This window comes from Ascaphus truei, chromosome 5 (genome assembly GCF_040206685.1).
Source record: "Ascaphus truei isolate aAscTru1 chromosome 5, aAscTru1.hap1, whole genome shotgun sequence".
NCBI lineage: Eukaryota > Metazoa > Chordata > Amphibia > Anura > Ascaphidae > Ascaphus > Ascaphus truei.
Window position 1 is genome coordinate 112,152,406 of NC_134487.1, and position 15,973 is coordinate 112,168,378.

Genomic DNA, 15,973 nt, shown 5'->3' on the forward strand with positions numbered 1-15,973 from the left:
GTGACAATCCCACCTTCCAAAGCTCCAAGCTGTGCTTGACGCAGTTCGGTCTGCTGGACTAACTGCTAACCCTGCTAAATGCACTATTGGTCTGGAGGAGGCCAAGTATCTGGGGTATTCTATTGGCAGAGGTTTACTCAAACCCCAAACACTCAAAGTAGAGGCGATACAAAATTGGCCAAGGCCAGTTACAAAAAAACAAGTAAGGACCTTTTTGGGATTAATTGGTTACTATAGAAGGTTTATTCCCAATTTTGCAACTAAGGCAACCCCACTAACTGACCTCACAAAAGCAAGAGGGCCGCTAATGGTAAAGTGGTCCCCCGGAAACCGAACAGGCCTTTACAAGCCTGAAAGAAGCTCTCTGTGCCCAACCAGTGTTGGTCACACCTGACTTCTCTAAAGAGTTTTTAGTCCAAACCGACGCATCTGAGGTAGGGCTGGGGGCTGTGCTCTCCCAGGAGTCTCAAGGTGAGGAGCACCCCACCCTTTATTTAAGTAGGAAACTAAATCCCCAGGAGAAAAATTACTCCATAGTCGAGAAAGAGTGTCTCGCAATAAAGTGGGCTGTAGAGACGCTCAAATACTATCTGTTGGGGAGAAAATACCGGTTGGTCAATGATCATGCAACCCTCACCTGGATGTGTCAAAACAGAGAGAAGAATGCTAGAGTGACCAGGTGGTTCCTAAGCCTACAACACTTTAAATTTTCTGTGGAACACAGGTCAGGGCACAAACATGGCAATCCTGACGGGTTGTCAAGGATGCACTCCCTAATATCCATGGTCGCTCATCCCTCGAGGTCTGAGCTGGGGGGAGGATATGTGACAGAAACCAGGGGATGGTAATAAATTCCATATACAGGGCTCCCAGGATACTGAACAGTTTCTATCCTGTTTGGCCTGGGAGTGTAGCCTTATAAAACATGCACTCCATCCCACAGTTTGGCAAGTGCTGGAACTGAGGGATGAGGCATCCAGACCAGAGTTTGTCTGCTGCCTGATTTCTGTCACCTGTCCTGCTAATTAGAAATCAGGTATTTAAGACTGATTTCCTGGTTCCCCTTCCCTCTCCCCAAGAGCCTGGAGACAGAAAGGCTGCTGGAAGCAGAGAGAGGAAAAGCCTCTCCCCAAACAGGTTAAATCATTCTGTTCCTTTTTGCCTAAAACTGCAAAGTACCTTATTTTGTTGTTGGAAGTGGAAAAGCCACTTCAACCCTGAGTCAGGGAAAACCTAAGTTAAGTTATTGCTCAGGTGGGCAGTTTTTTGTTTTGCTGTGTTTCTGTTGTATGCACTGTGGCAGTCTCAGTGCCTGGGACTGAATAAACCAGGCATAGCCTGTTTAAAGGAACAGCATGTGACGCCTCGTCATTTAACCTACCCTAAAAGACCGTGTTCTAACAGTCCCGGACAGACGGCAGAGCCCCGGAGAAAGCTGTTTGTCACAATATGTATATATATTCCAAAAAACACCACCTTGAGAAAGGTCCCACTGGAGGACCGAAACGTCGTTTTTTGTGTCTCTTTCAATACAAAAAAAATTGTGATCAACTTACCTGAGTGCTGTCCCGTGATGTCGTGCTTCAACTGGTATCATATTGCCTATATTATATTATATATATAAATATATATATGAACAAAAAACAAACAGAAGCGCAAGCTCCATAGCACGTAACTGATTAAACAATAAAGTACATTTATTTAAAAAATTGCAGCCCAAAGGAAATGCACTTATAGAATTAAAAAAAGCAACCATACGTGGGAGAGAAATCTCTATGTGTAGTCATCTGCAAGGGTGAGGGGGGTCCCAGGTAGGCAAGGTACATCTGCACAGCTTGTAGCCATCACCAGCTCCTCTCACGAGTTGGCGCCAAGGAACTGAGTCAATCAGTATCTCCAGGTCCTCTGTTCTCAGCATGGAACAGTTGCCAGCACTCAAAATGCAACTAGCTAGATTGCAGGGTGTCAGGAATCGGCGTCCTCCATGCTCCCCACACGGAGCACTCTCTCCCCTCAGGGAGACCATGTATTGTTATAACCCTGTGCCCAGGACATGCTTGAAAACAATCCTGCCTTACCGACCTCTGTGGCTCCTCGCCCCTGCCGCCGTCGCGGGATCACTCCCAGACCGAACTTCAACAGTTTCTCTCCAATCTGCTTCAGCAAAACTAGGCCATGGCGGATCAAATTGTGGCACTTACACGCCAGGTCACAGCACTCTCAGACCAAGTACCGACCGCGACCTTGCCAGATGTAAGCCCCCACTCTGCAAGCGCAGTTAGCAGCTCCGATGTGAACCGCAAGAATGTAGGGGTTTCCTAAACCAGTGTGAGGTGCAGTTTGAAATGGCCCCCCATCTCTACAATACTGGTCGCAAGAAGGTAGCCTACATTTATAACCTCCTCACTGGCGTCGCCCTAGCTTGGGCTTCACCGGTTTGGGAGCGACGTTCTGATCTTACCCAAGATTACCCGGCATTTAAAGCAGAGTTCCAACAAGTAATCGATTCCCCCGCTCGTCGGGAGATGGCATCTCTTTCTCTTCTCCAGATCACTCAGGGACGGCGAAAGGTGACACAGTATGCTGTGGAATTCCGGACTCTAGCAGCCAAGACTAACTGGGGACAAGAGGCTCTCGTCTCCGTATTCTGGCAAGGCCTGGCAGATCCCATCAAGGATGAACTCTCTCGCCAATCCAGGCCGGATCAATTGGAGGTCCTCATTGATTTGACCGTCCGAGTGGATCAACGTATCAAGATACGCCGCTCAGAGCGTCAGCGCACTCGCTTCCATAACTTTCAAGTTCCGTTCTCCAGTACTCCCAGCAGCACTCCTGCTTCCCCAAGTGCTACCACACCTCTTCGTCCTTCTACTGGAGTTGCCAGAGCCAATGCAATTGGGGGTACAACGCATCCGCTCACCGATACGGCAGTTCCGCCACGCCGGGGGATTGTGTTTCTACTGCGGATCCATGGAGCATCTGGTTCGGGAGTGTCCACTGCGTCCGGGAAACAGGAACACCCAGTGAGTAAAGAGGGGCTCTCTCTGGGTGTAATGTCTCCACGTCCCCTTCATAAAGTTGAACTCCCTAAGAAACTTACATTTCCAGTCTCCCTTTCAGGCGATAAGTTCCAGACTTCTACCGCCGCTTTCATTGACTCAGGAGCTGGAGGAAACATTGTGGACCTTGAATTTGCCAGGTTAAACCGTATACTGCTCGTGAGGAAGAAGGTTCCCATCGCACTCGTCGGAATCGATGGACGTCCTCTTACCCCGGCCCACATCTCCTTAGAGACGGCCCCCTTGCTTCTGTCCTCACATCTGCACAAGGAGATCTTACTTCTCGATGCCATTCACCCTCCTGGGATACCCATCACCCTTGGTCTTCCCTGGCTACAGCTTAACAATCCTCTCATTGACTGGACTTTCTCTGCTCCCATCTCCTGGAGGCCGAGGTCAGGCGAGACTCATCAATTGCTGGCCAATACCTCTGTTTCCTAAGTTATTCTACCTTCTGTTTACCACCAATTCCGGGACGTTTTCAATAAGGTACAGTCAGATCTTTTGCCGCCACACAGGACTTACGATTGTCCGATCGATCTGATTCCAGGTTACTCCCTACCCAAGTCCAAGACCTACCCCTTGTCATTACCAGAATCTCACGATATGGATGAATATATCCAGGAGAATCTCAAGAAAGGCTTTATTCGTCACTCCAATTCCCCAGCGGGGGCTGGGTTTTTCTTCGTCAAGAAAAAGGACGGGTCGATGAGGCCTTGCATCGATTACAGGGGTTTCAACCACATAACTATCAAAAATCGTTACCCCCTTCCCCTTATTACCGAACTGTTCGATAAATTACAGGGGGCCAAGATTTTTTTCCAAGTTGGATCTACGTGGTGCCTATAACCTGGTGCGCATCAGGAAAGAGGATGAATGGAAAACGGCCTTCAACACGCGTAGTGGACACTACGAGTATCTTGTAATGCCTTTCGGCTTATGTAATGCTCCCGCTGTCTTCCAGGATTTAATCAACGACGTCTTTCGTAAGGTACTCAATATTTTTGTTATAGTATACTTGGATGATATCCTGAGTTTTTCCAAAGATCTCCAGGACCATATACGCCACACCTCCTACGTCCTTTCCCGTCTTCGTGAACACCATTTGTACGCCAAACTGGAGAAGTGCACCTTTCATCAGACCTCTACTCTGTTCCTGGGGTACATCATTTCCGATAAGGGGGTTATGATGGACTCCGGTAAACTTCAAGCAGTCACTGAATGGCCAAGACCCAATTCTCTCAAGGCCATACAACATTTTTTAGGGTTCGCTAATTACTATCGTAAGTTGATACGGAGTTTTCTACCATTGTGGCACCCCTCACTGCGCTCACCAAAAGAGGAGCTGATCCTTCTGCTTGGTCATCCGAGGCCATCTCCGCCTTCGAGACACTCAAGGAAGCATTTATATCCACACCTATTCTCCGTCATCCCAACATTGAACTTCCCTTCGTCCTGGAGGTCGACGCTTCTGATTGCGGCGCTGGAGCCGTTCTTTCTCAGAGACCCACGCCTCAAGATAAGTTACATCCCTGTGCATATTTTTCCAAGAAATTCTCATCCGCCGAGAGGAACTATGACGTGGGTAACAGGGAACTTCTGGCCGTGAAGATGGCTCTTCAAGAGTGGAGACACCTGCTGGAGGAGTCGAAAGAGCAGTTTACTATTCTCACGGACCACAAGAACCTTCTTTACATAGAAAACGCTTGACGCCTTGGTCCACGACAGGCTCTTTGGGCTCTTTTTTTCTCTCGATTCGATTTTCACCTTTCCTATATCCCCGGGACCAAGAATGTAAAGGCAGACACACTCTCCAAAATACATTCTTCTGAAGAGAGACCAGAGGAACCTTTGGAGACTATCCTTCCACAAGAGAGGATTCTCGCCACGTCTTCTTTCAAGAATCTTGACAAGATTTTGCACTCCCAGAGACGCATTCCCAAGGACTTGGTCGTTCCCGACAACAAACTCTTCGTACCTTCCAAATTTGTTCCAGAGGTCCTGTCTTGGGGTCACTCCTCTAAATCTGCAGGTCATCCAGGTTTTAAGAAGACTACTGATCTCATTAGTCGGAATTTCTGGTGGCCAAGGATGTCTCAAGATATTCTGGAGTTTACCCGTGCCTGCCCCACGTGCGCTCAAAGCAAGACTCTCCGTCAAAAGCCTCAGTGTTTTCTGTTACCTCTTCCAGTTCCTGACCGCCCCTGCTCCCACATTTCGATGGACTTCATCGTGGAGTTGCCCAGATCCAGAGGAATGAACACTATCTTGGGGGTTGTGGACAGGTTCTCGAAGATGTCCCATTTTATTCCACTTAAAGGATTACCCACCTCCCCCGCCCTTGCTGATATCTTTACGGAGCAGATTTTCCGGATTCATGGGATCCCTTCGTCCATTGTTTCTGACAGAGGTTCTCAGTTCGTATCCAAATTTTGGAGAGCTTTCACGAAGAGATTGGGCATCTCTTCTTCTTTCTCTTCCGCCTATCATCCTCAGTCCAATGGACAAACTGAGAGAATCAATCAATCCCTGGAGAAGTACCTGAGATGTTTCATATCCTATTTCCAGGATGATTGGGCTCAACTCCTTTCTTGGGCAGAGTATGCCGTCAATTCTGCCGAAAACTAGGCCACCTGGGAGTCGCCCTTCTTTATAAATTATGGGTTCCACCCTCCCTATCTTCCCATCCCCAACATCCCTTCTGGAGTACCAGCCGTAAATGAACGCATTTCTTCCCTCCAGATTTGGAATGGCTCTCCTCTAAGAATATCCACCTCAAGGTACCATCTCCTAAACTGGCACCTAAGTTCCTGGGTCCCATCCCTATTTGTGAACAAATCAATCCCGTGGCATACCGGCTCCAACTACCACCCAGTATGAAGATTCCCAATGTCTTTCATGTATCCCTCTTAAATCCATTCATCTCCAGTCACTTCTTTTCGGATCAGACTCATAAACCGGACCCCATTACTGTCCAAAATAACGAGGAATACGAAGTTCACTCTCTTTTGGATTCTCGCCTATCCAGGGGCCAGCTCCAGTTCTTGGTGCAGTGGAAGGGCTTTGGCCCTGAAGAGAGATCCTGGGTATCTTTAATGGACATTCATGCCCCGGCCCTTCTTAAGTCCTTCAGGAAAAAGTTTCCAGAGAAACCGTTCATGGACCGTCCTGAGGCCGTTCCTGAAGAGGGGGGTACTGTCAGGAATCGGCGTCCTCCGCGCTCCCCACACAGAGCACTCTCTCCCCTCAGGGAGTCCCAGGACACACAAAACAATCCTGCCTTACCGACCTCTGCGGCTCCCCGCCCCTGCCGCCGTCGCGGGATCACTCTCCTCGGCGATTCCTCTGCTCAGCGCCGGGCGCGCACACGCCCTCCCGCGCGCACACCTGCACTATCCACTGGCTCGATCCACGCGTGTGCATGCGTTACGGAGCGCGCTCATTCTGCACACTCTTCTTCCCGTCCCCCGGACCTCAGGCTCCGCCCCGCACACCACACGAGCATACTCAGGTTACCAACAAGACTCACCTGGCCTGTTATGCCTGCACCAATCTGCAGTGTCTCCCTGTAGCTCTTCCTGTCCCACTTCCGTTCCTAATTGGACCTTCCTGCTTTATCTAGCTCCTCTTTGCTCTCAGTCTTTGCTCGACATAGTCTCTGTATGGAAGTACTTCTGGATTCTCTCAGTGTTTTCGCAGGTTCTGACGCGGCTTGTATGACTACCCCCTCTGGCTCTCGATCTCGACACTCCTTGGACAACGCTCACTCTGGTAACCCCTTGAACACGGCTTGGACAACGACCTATCTCCGACTCCACTCCCTGACCTCGGCAAGGCATTCTTCACTCTATCTCTACAACTGGTACCGGCAAGTATTGTCTACCTTACTACACCTGGCCTGGCAACACTTTATACCACACTCCGGACATGCTCCCTTTGCTGCGGGTGCGTGTATTACCACTTCCCCCTTCAGCTCAGGGGAAGGGTCTGGTCTGCGGGCAACACCGGCGCAACACAGGGACGCCCAGGACTCCGTGTATAGACACACAGAAACACGATGACGTCACCAACCCTACGCATTTCGTCACACAAGGGTGACTTCGTCAGGGGCACTTGGGGACATCAGGGGACAAGATGCACCTTGCCTACCTGGGACACCCCTCACCCTTGCAGATGACTACACATAGAGATTTCTCTCCCATGTATGGTTGCTTTTTTTTAATCCCGTAGGTGCATTTCCTTTGGGCTGCAGTTTTTTAAATAAATGTACTTTATTGTTTAAACAGTTACGTTTTTTTTTTCTTAGATTCGTATTTAGCTATACCACTTTTTTTGAAGCTGCACAACTCTCTCTGGATCTTCACCTGGGACTCTTCTCTCTCTGGATTTTTGTTTAAAGTGGAACATATATTATGGAATTATTCTTTGTCACGATCACGTTATGGTTTGTTGTTATATTTAGTTAATTGTATATAACAAAAAACAAGACAAAAATATGTAGCGCTCAGGTGGATATAAGTGATAATATTAATAATAAAAATAATATTATAACTAATAAGTATATATTAATAAAAATAACATATATATATATATATATATATATATATATATATATATTTTTTTTTTTTTATATATATATATATATATATATACACAAATAGATTTTACTAGATGGGGGTCCGGGAAAAAACGAGACAGCACACAGCCAGGGAAATCCAGAAATATTGTATTCAATAGAAATACATTGCACTGCATCCAACGTTTTGGTCATCAAAATGTGACCTTCCTCAGGGCTGTCCCTGAGGAAGGTCACATTTTGATGACCGAAACGTTGGATGCAGTGCCACGTATTTATATTGAATACAATATTTCTGGATTTCCCTAGCTGTGTGCTGTCTCGTTTTTTCCCGGACCCCCATCTGGTAAAATCTATTTGTGTATGTGCATATATGGGATAAGCATCAGTGGATTATCTGTTTACAGTGTGCCAACTGCCCTTTGTTCTTGTATATATATATATATATATATATATATATATATATATATATATATATATATATATATATATGTATTTATATATATATATATGTATATATATATATATATATATATATATATATATATATTTATATATTTATATATATATATATATATATATATATATATATATATATATATGCATGTAGAGGTATCAGTATCGTGTTAGCCGAGCTTCAATAATCAAAAAATAAATAGATGATACCGTTCTGTGGCTAACGAAATGCTTTTATTTGTGCGAGCTTTCGAGATACACTGATCTCTTCTTCCGGCGATGTTACAATGAATGAAGCAAGGATAACTTAAAAACAGTGTCTCTTGGAATGTTATCTGTGCTTCTCCTTCCCCCGGTGTGGATGTGTTTTATGGCTAGAGGTGTCAAAGGGTAACTGAAAGCAAGTGAAGAAAGAGTGTGTATGTGTATCAGTGTGAATAAAAACGAATGGAGAGCCCACAGTATAAACAGTGCTCTACACAAGGTGTGTGTGGAGTGAGAGGGATATAAATGGTGTGGGTGGGTGTGGAAATGTGAGAGTTTGTAGCACAACTAAAAGTGTGTGTGGATACTATGTGGTCCCTATTGGTGTATATGGATGGAAAAATAAGGAGTATTAGTATGTGTGAGAGACAGCTGTGTGTGCATACATATAGCACAGTATGTACAGACATGGCCTTTAGCGCTCATGGGAAGAGAGTTCGCTAGTGTCAGTAATGACTCATAAAATTTCGATCTCTGTTTAGGCCACTGCTAAGTGTCCCGAACAGTTGCATAAATTTGTATTCATGCAACCGTCTCTCTTTCGGGGTTTTAAGATTACCTTTGAGTATGGCAACCCTCAGATCGTTCATCTTATGGCCAGAGTCAGAGAAATGTTCGCCAACAGGACTGTCTCTTGTTCCGCGTGTGATGCTGTGGCGATGCAGGTTCATTCTCTTGTTTAGCCCCTGTCCTGTCTCACCTATGTAGTAGCAGCCCCCTGGGCATTTCATGCACATGATGAGGTACACGACATTGCTGGAGGAACAGGTGAACCCTCCTCTGATTTTGTATTCCCGATTCTTGTGTGGTATTTGTATTGTGTCCGCTGTGTAGAGCATTGCGCAGGTTTTGCATCTTGGGTCCTGGCATGGTTTTGTCCCGCATTCAGTTGTACTGCTGAATACTTTACTCCTCACCATAATATTCTTGAGATTATGGGGTTGTCTGTATGATAATAAGGGTGCTTCAGGGAAGACCTGTTGCAGTCTTGTATCTTCCTGGAGGATGGGTTGTAGTTTCCTGGCGATCTTGCATAGGTCTCCTAGGTGTGGGTTATATGTGACCACCAAAGGAACCCTGTCGCTTGTCTCCTTCTGTTTGTATTCAAGGAGATCACTTCTTGGTATTCTGGTGGCTTTGTGAATTTGCTGGTCTACAATTCTGTGGTTATATCCACGGTTTATAAAGTCTGATCTCAAGGCTTTAATCCGCTGGTCTCTGTCTGCTGTGTCGGAGCATATCCGGTTGTATCGTATGGCTTGACTGTAGATGGTTGCATGTTTGGTGTGTGTCGGGTGGAAGCTGTTGTCCCTCAAATAGCTGGCTCTGTCTGTAGGTTTGCGGTATACAGAAGTCTGTAGTTGGTTGTTCTTTATAGTAATGGTGGTGTCTAGAAAATGTACTTCATCCGGGGAATGGGTGAGTTTGAGGTTGATGGTCGGGTGGAAAGTATTGAAGTTGTCATAGAACTGTAGGAGGTCCTGTTCGCCAGAGGTCCAAATCAGGAGGATGTCATCGATGTAGCGAAGGTATGTAAGGGGTTTCAAGTGACAGCTGGACATAAAGTCACTTTCCAGTTTTGCGCAGAACAGATTGGCATACTGTGGCGCCATCCGAGTACCCATAGCGGTCCCGGTTGTCTGGAGGTATGTGTCATTTCCAAATGTGAAGTAGTTATCGTCAGAATAAATTCAATGCATTTAGTCACTGTCTCTGTGAGTGGCTCCTGCGATCCCAGAAAGTATCTGCAGGCTGAAATCCCATCCTCGTGGGGGATGTTTGTATAAAGTGACTCTACATCCATAGTTGCTAGTAGTGTTCCTGTAGGGAGGGGGCCAATGGCATTCAGTTTGTTTAGCAGGTCGGTGGTATCCTGGATATAGCTGGGTGTGTTCCTGGGCATTCTAAAACCACTTGTCAGGAACACACCCAGCTATATCCAGGATACCACCGACCTGCTAAACAAACTGAATGCCATTGGCCCCCTCCCTACAGGAACACTACTAGCAACTATGGATGTAGAGTCACTTTATACAAACATCCCCCACGAGGATGGGATTTCAGCCTGCAGATACTTTCTGGGATCGCAGGAGCCACTCACAGAGACAGTGACTAAATGCATTGAATTTATTCTGACCCATAACTACTTCACATTTGGAAATGACACATACCTCCAGACAACCGGGACCGCTATGGGTACTCGGATGGCGCCACAGTATGCCAATCTGTTCTGCGCAAAACTGGAAAGTGACTTTCTGTCCACCTGTCACTTGAAACCCCTTACATACCTTCGCTACATCGATGACATCCTCCTGATTTGGACCTCTGGCGAACAGGACCTCCTACAGTTCTATGACAACTTCAATACTTTCCACCCGACCATCAACCTCAAACTCACCCATTCCCCGGATGAAGTACATTTTCTAGACACCACCATTACTATAAAGAACAACCAACTACAGACTTCTGTATACCGCAAACCTACAGACAGAGCCAGCTATTTGAGGGACAACAGCTTCCACCCGACACACACCAAACATGCAACCATCTACAGTCAAGCCATACGATACAACCGGATATGCTCCAACACAGCAGACAGAGACCAGCGATTAAAGCCTTGAGATCAGACTTTATAAACCGTGAATATAACCACAGAATTGTAGAACAGCAAATTCACAAAGCCACCAGAATACCAAGAAGTGATCTCCTTGAATACAAACAGAAGGAGACAAGCGACAGGGTTCCTTTGGTGGTCACATATAACCCACACCTAGGAGCCCTACGCAAGATCGCCAGGAAACTACAACCCATCCTCCAGGAAGATACAAGACTGCAACAGGTCTTCCCTGAAGCACCCTTATTATCATACAGACAACCCCATAATCTCAAGAATATTATGGTGAGGAGTAAAGTATTCAGCAGTACAATTGAATGCGGGACAAAACCATGCCAGGACCCAAGATGCAAAACCTGCGCAATGCTCTACACAGCGGACACAATACAAATACCACACAAGAATCGGGAATACAAAATCAGAGGAGGGTTCACCTGTTCCTCCAGCAATGTCGTGTACCTCATCATGTGCATGAAATGCCCAGGGGGCTGCTACTACATAGGTGAGACAGGACAGGGGCTAAACAAGAGAATGAACCTGCATCGCCACAGCATCACACGCGGAACAAGAGACAGTCCTGTTGGCGAACATTTCTCTGACTCTGGCCATAAGATGAACGATCTGAGGGTTGCCATACTCAAAGGTAATCTTAAAACCCCGAAAGAGAGACGGTTGCATGAATACAAATTTATGCAACTGTTCGGGACACTTAGCAGTGGCCTAAACAGAGATCGAAATTTTATGAGTCATTACTGACACTAGCGAACTCTCTTCCCATGAGCGCTAAAGGCCATGTCTGTACATACTGTGCTATATGTATGCACACACAGCTGTCTCTCACACATACTAATACTCCTTATTTTTCCATCCATATACACCAATAGGGACCACATAGTATCCACACACACTTTTAGTTGTGCTACAAACTCTCACATTTCCACACCCACCCACACCATTTATATCCCTCTCACTCCACACACACCTTGTGTAGAGCACTGTTTATACTGTGGGCTCTCCATTCATTTTTATTCACACTGATACACATACACACTCTTTCTTCACTTGCTTTCAGTTACCCTTTGACACCTCTAGCCATAAAACACATCCACACCGGGGGAAGGAGAAGCACAGATAACATTCCAAGAGACACTGTTTTTAAGTTATCCTTGCTTCATTCATTGTAACATCGCCGGAAGAAGAGATCAGTGTATCTCGAAAGCTCGCACAAATAAAAGCATTTCGTTAGCCACAGAACGGTATCGTCTATTTATTTTTTGATTATATATATATGCAAATACAACTGTATGCTCATCTGCATGTCTTAGGCAGGTCTGCAACCCCGCCTTTCCCCATTATCACCCAGCATACAGCACTTCCACTGCAGCAAGGGATTCTGGGAAATGACATGCAAATGAGCACACAGTGTCACTTTTTGCCTCAATAACCATTTTTAACATGGTTCCTTATAGGCTTAAGCTTGCTGCATGGTCACAGCTTTGAGCACAGCCAGGGTTAAGGTGCATACCCAGAAAACCACCCACAGACAGCTGTTTCGACTTTTTTTTTTTTTTTTTAACAACCAGTAAGTATCCCTTTACAAAAGGTAATAAACAAAAAACATCACTATACATTCCTTATAATGCCAAGACAAAACAAACTACACAATGGCAAAATAAAATTTCCATTTTGTACTAAGTAACATTCAAAAGGAAACACAAAAACAACCACCCGAAACATTACATTTTATACTTTCTGTATTTCCCTTTCTTTAAGGACTCTTTCTACTTGCTCTAACATACCCCGTGCCTCTGCATTGCTCTTTGCGATGCCCTTTAGAAATTCACAGAGTTTTTCAACTGTAGCGAAACCAAGTTCTTCCCTATACTTCCTTATAGGCTCTGTTTCCACTCCTCTTACTCCCTGTCCCTGACCCCCTTTACTTTCCCAATTCTCTCCACTTCCACTCTCACTTCTACTTTCCCCCATTACCTTATGTTCAGATGCTTTCACCTCCCCTCCTAAGTCCTCCTTTTTTTTGGTTCTTTCTTACCAACAGCTGTCCTCTTCCCTACTTCTCCATTACTCACACTCTCCTTCTCCCTCACCTCTCCCCTAGCCTCTTTTATTTTAACCCACTGTACATGCTCCTTTTTTAATTCTTCATATTGCTCTTTTGTCAGCTGTTTTCTCTGGTACATCATTTTTTCCAATCTTTCTATAATCTGTTCATCACTACTACCCCCATGCTGCTTCCGGAAAAAACCCACCCAAAACCGAACATCTCCCACTGCATCCTCAAAATCTTCCATTTTCTCTTTTAGGGTTACTTTCCCTGATATTTTTCCAACTTTACCCCTACACCCTTCTTTCTAGGCTCCACTTTACTTTGGCTATCATTATCTTTCTTTGTTTCTATCCCTTGCGAAGACACGTTTTCACTTCCACTAACAACAACCCCTTTACACTTACTCTTTCCCTCTTTGCCTTTTCCACTCGCACCACCAGGGCCTGCCTTCTCCTCTGTTTCTAGCGCTTCCCTATCTAACTTCTTATTTTCCTCTTTCCCTTTACTCATGGTCTTTTCCTCTTCCCCACTCCCGTCAATACTGGCCAAATCCAGCACACAACCCTTTGCCTTCACCACCCTATCTTGCCGTAGCTCACTCTTCCCCTCCCCTTCAACTGTACAAACATCATTGTCACTTTGTAAACTACGTTTTTGCGCCCCTTTCTTGGGTCCGGTCATGTCCATTATTTCCACTTCCACCTCCCCCTCTATTGGGCCACTCTACCATTTTTTCCCTTCTTAAATCCTCCTCATACATTGCTGTTATAGCCGGATCAATCCCTCCCTCTTGGGAACTCTCCATCTCACAAATTCCCTGACCCTCCACTGTCTCTTCCTCTTCTTCTAGCACAATGCCCCCTTTTGCTGCCAGGGCATATGACCTTTTTGTGCACTGCCTTGCCAAGTGTCCTTCCTCTCCGCATAGATGGCATCTCTTAGGGACTCCACAGTTGGCTGCAGTATGTCCCTCTTCCCCACAATTACGGCACACAATTCCCGTTTTCGTGCAACCCTCCTTTGTATGTCCATAAGTGTGGCAATGCCTGCAATATAGAGGCTGTCCCGGGTAAAACAAAAAACCTCTGTCCCCTCTGATATTGAACATGGCCGGTGGGTGCGTCACTCCTCCTGCACATGATGGATCCCATCTGAACCGTACCCAGAAACGTCTCTTCCCGTTAAACATGCCATACGGGTTTTTGAGTTCTTCACCTCCTCTGATCATTTCACAATACCTTTTAAAAAAAGTCACAATCTCCTCTTTCCTTGCATACGGATTGTACATGTGAATTACAAGTGGTCTCTCCTCCAGCATAAAACTTGGAATTACCTTGATGCCATATAAGACCGGATCACCAGACTTCTCCTTGCACTTTTCAAAAGTGCACCAAACATCCGCTTCTTGATGACAGGTCAGGTCATAAATCCCCTGTGCAGGGAAATCCTGAAGGCAGAAGATCCTCCCAGCATCCAGACCAATCAATTGCTTCAGCACCTTCTCCACTATCCACTGCAGGTTTACTCGACATCTCTCGGTCTCCTCGATCAGGAACCGGATGGAATTGCGCATTCCAGCTTGCGACGTCATCTCCGCTGTCCCAAGCTCAGGTGCGGCACCCCAAAAGCAGCAAGGGACTTTAGCAGTAAAGGCGATGTCCCAAGGCAAAGGTGCCGGCCCCTCACTTCCGCATCTGCTCGCTCAGAACCGCTTGCTCAGGATCACTCCTCTCAGCTCGAGATGGCGTGCCCCCCCAAAAGCAGCAGGAGTCTTTAGTCCCCGAAGGGACGATGACTCAAGGCCAAGGGGACACAGTCTCAGCTACACAGCTGTTTCGACCTTGATGGGTCTCATCAGTGTGGGGTTGATTTTAACTGGATAAGCTTAAGAGGCTATGGGATAGGCTATAAGTGGAAGTGCTGTATGCTGGGTGATAATGGGGAAAGGCGGGGTTGCAGACCTGCCTAAGACATGCAGATGAGCATACAGTTGTATTTGCATATTTGCTTTCCTGGGGAGGGTTTTTGTCACTTTTTTTACTCACCATAACTTAACTCAGTATTATATATATATATACAGTATATATATATATATAAAGAAAACAGAGAGCACCCGCTCCATAGCGTGAAATTGTACATTTAATAAAAAATAGGGATTGGGGGAGGGAAAAGGAACACTCACAAAGGTAATAAAAATTCAAACGATTTGTGATAATAATCACCGCTAGCGAGGTAAACACCGTCCCGGATCACACCAACAGTCCAGATGAATAGTTCTTGCCGGTTCACCAGTATAAGTTCACCCTCGAACGGTCCCGCAGATAGTGCTCCGCGTGTCTGCTTCCAATACAGCTTACGAGTAAAAAAACCTCAATCAAGCTCCTTGCACGCTCCGGCCGTAAAGCGTGCACTTGCGTGATGACGTAATGTCGCAATTGCGTACCCTGATGCGTTTCGTCACACTCGGGTGACTTTGTCAAAGGGAATGACAAGACCAAGGAGGGCTTTATATTTATACCTATAACGTCAAGGGTGATTGGTGGAATCCCCCAATGGCCACTCCCAGAGCACATCCTGATTGGACAGAGGCGCTGGAAAAAAGCCAATGGGGAGCCAGCAAACTCTCCCAACACTATTTCTTATCTGAAATACAATATAGACTCGTGCCAAATCTAGAAATAGACATACTAAAAGAAATACTATAATTATGACAAAGTAATAAAATAACATTTTTATATATATATATATAAAACAAATAATATATGTATATATAGAAAATGCAGCTTAAAAATACATAACAAATGTAAACATAATATTAAAATAAAAATATATATATAATTCCATGTATTGGAAATAAATAAATAAATAAATAAATAATATGTATGTATGAAAGAAATGTATGAACAATAATATATGTACCTACATTATCATCATGTTCA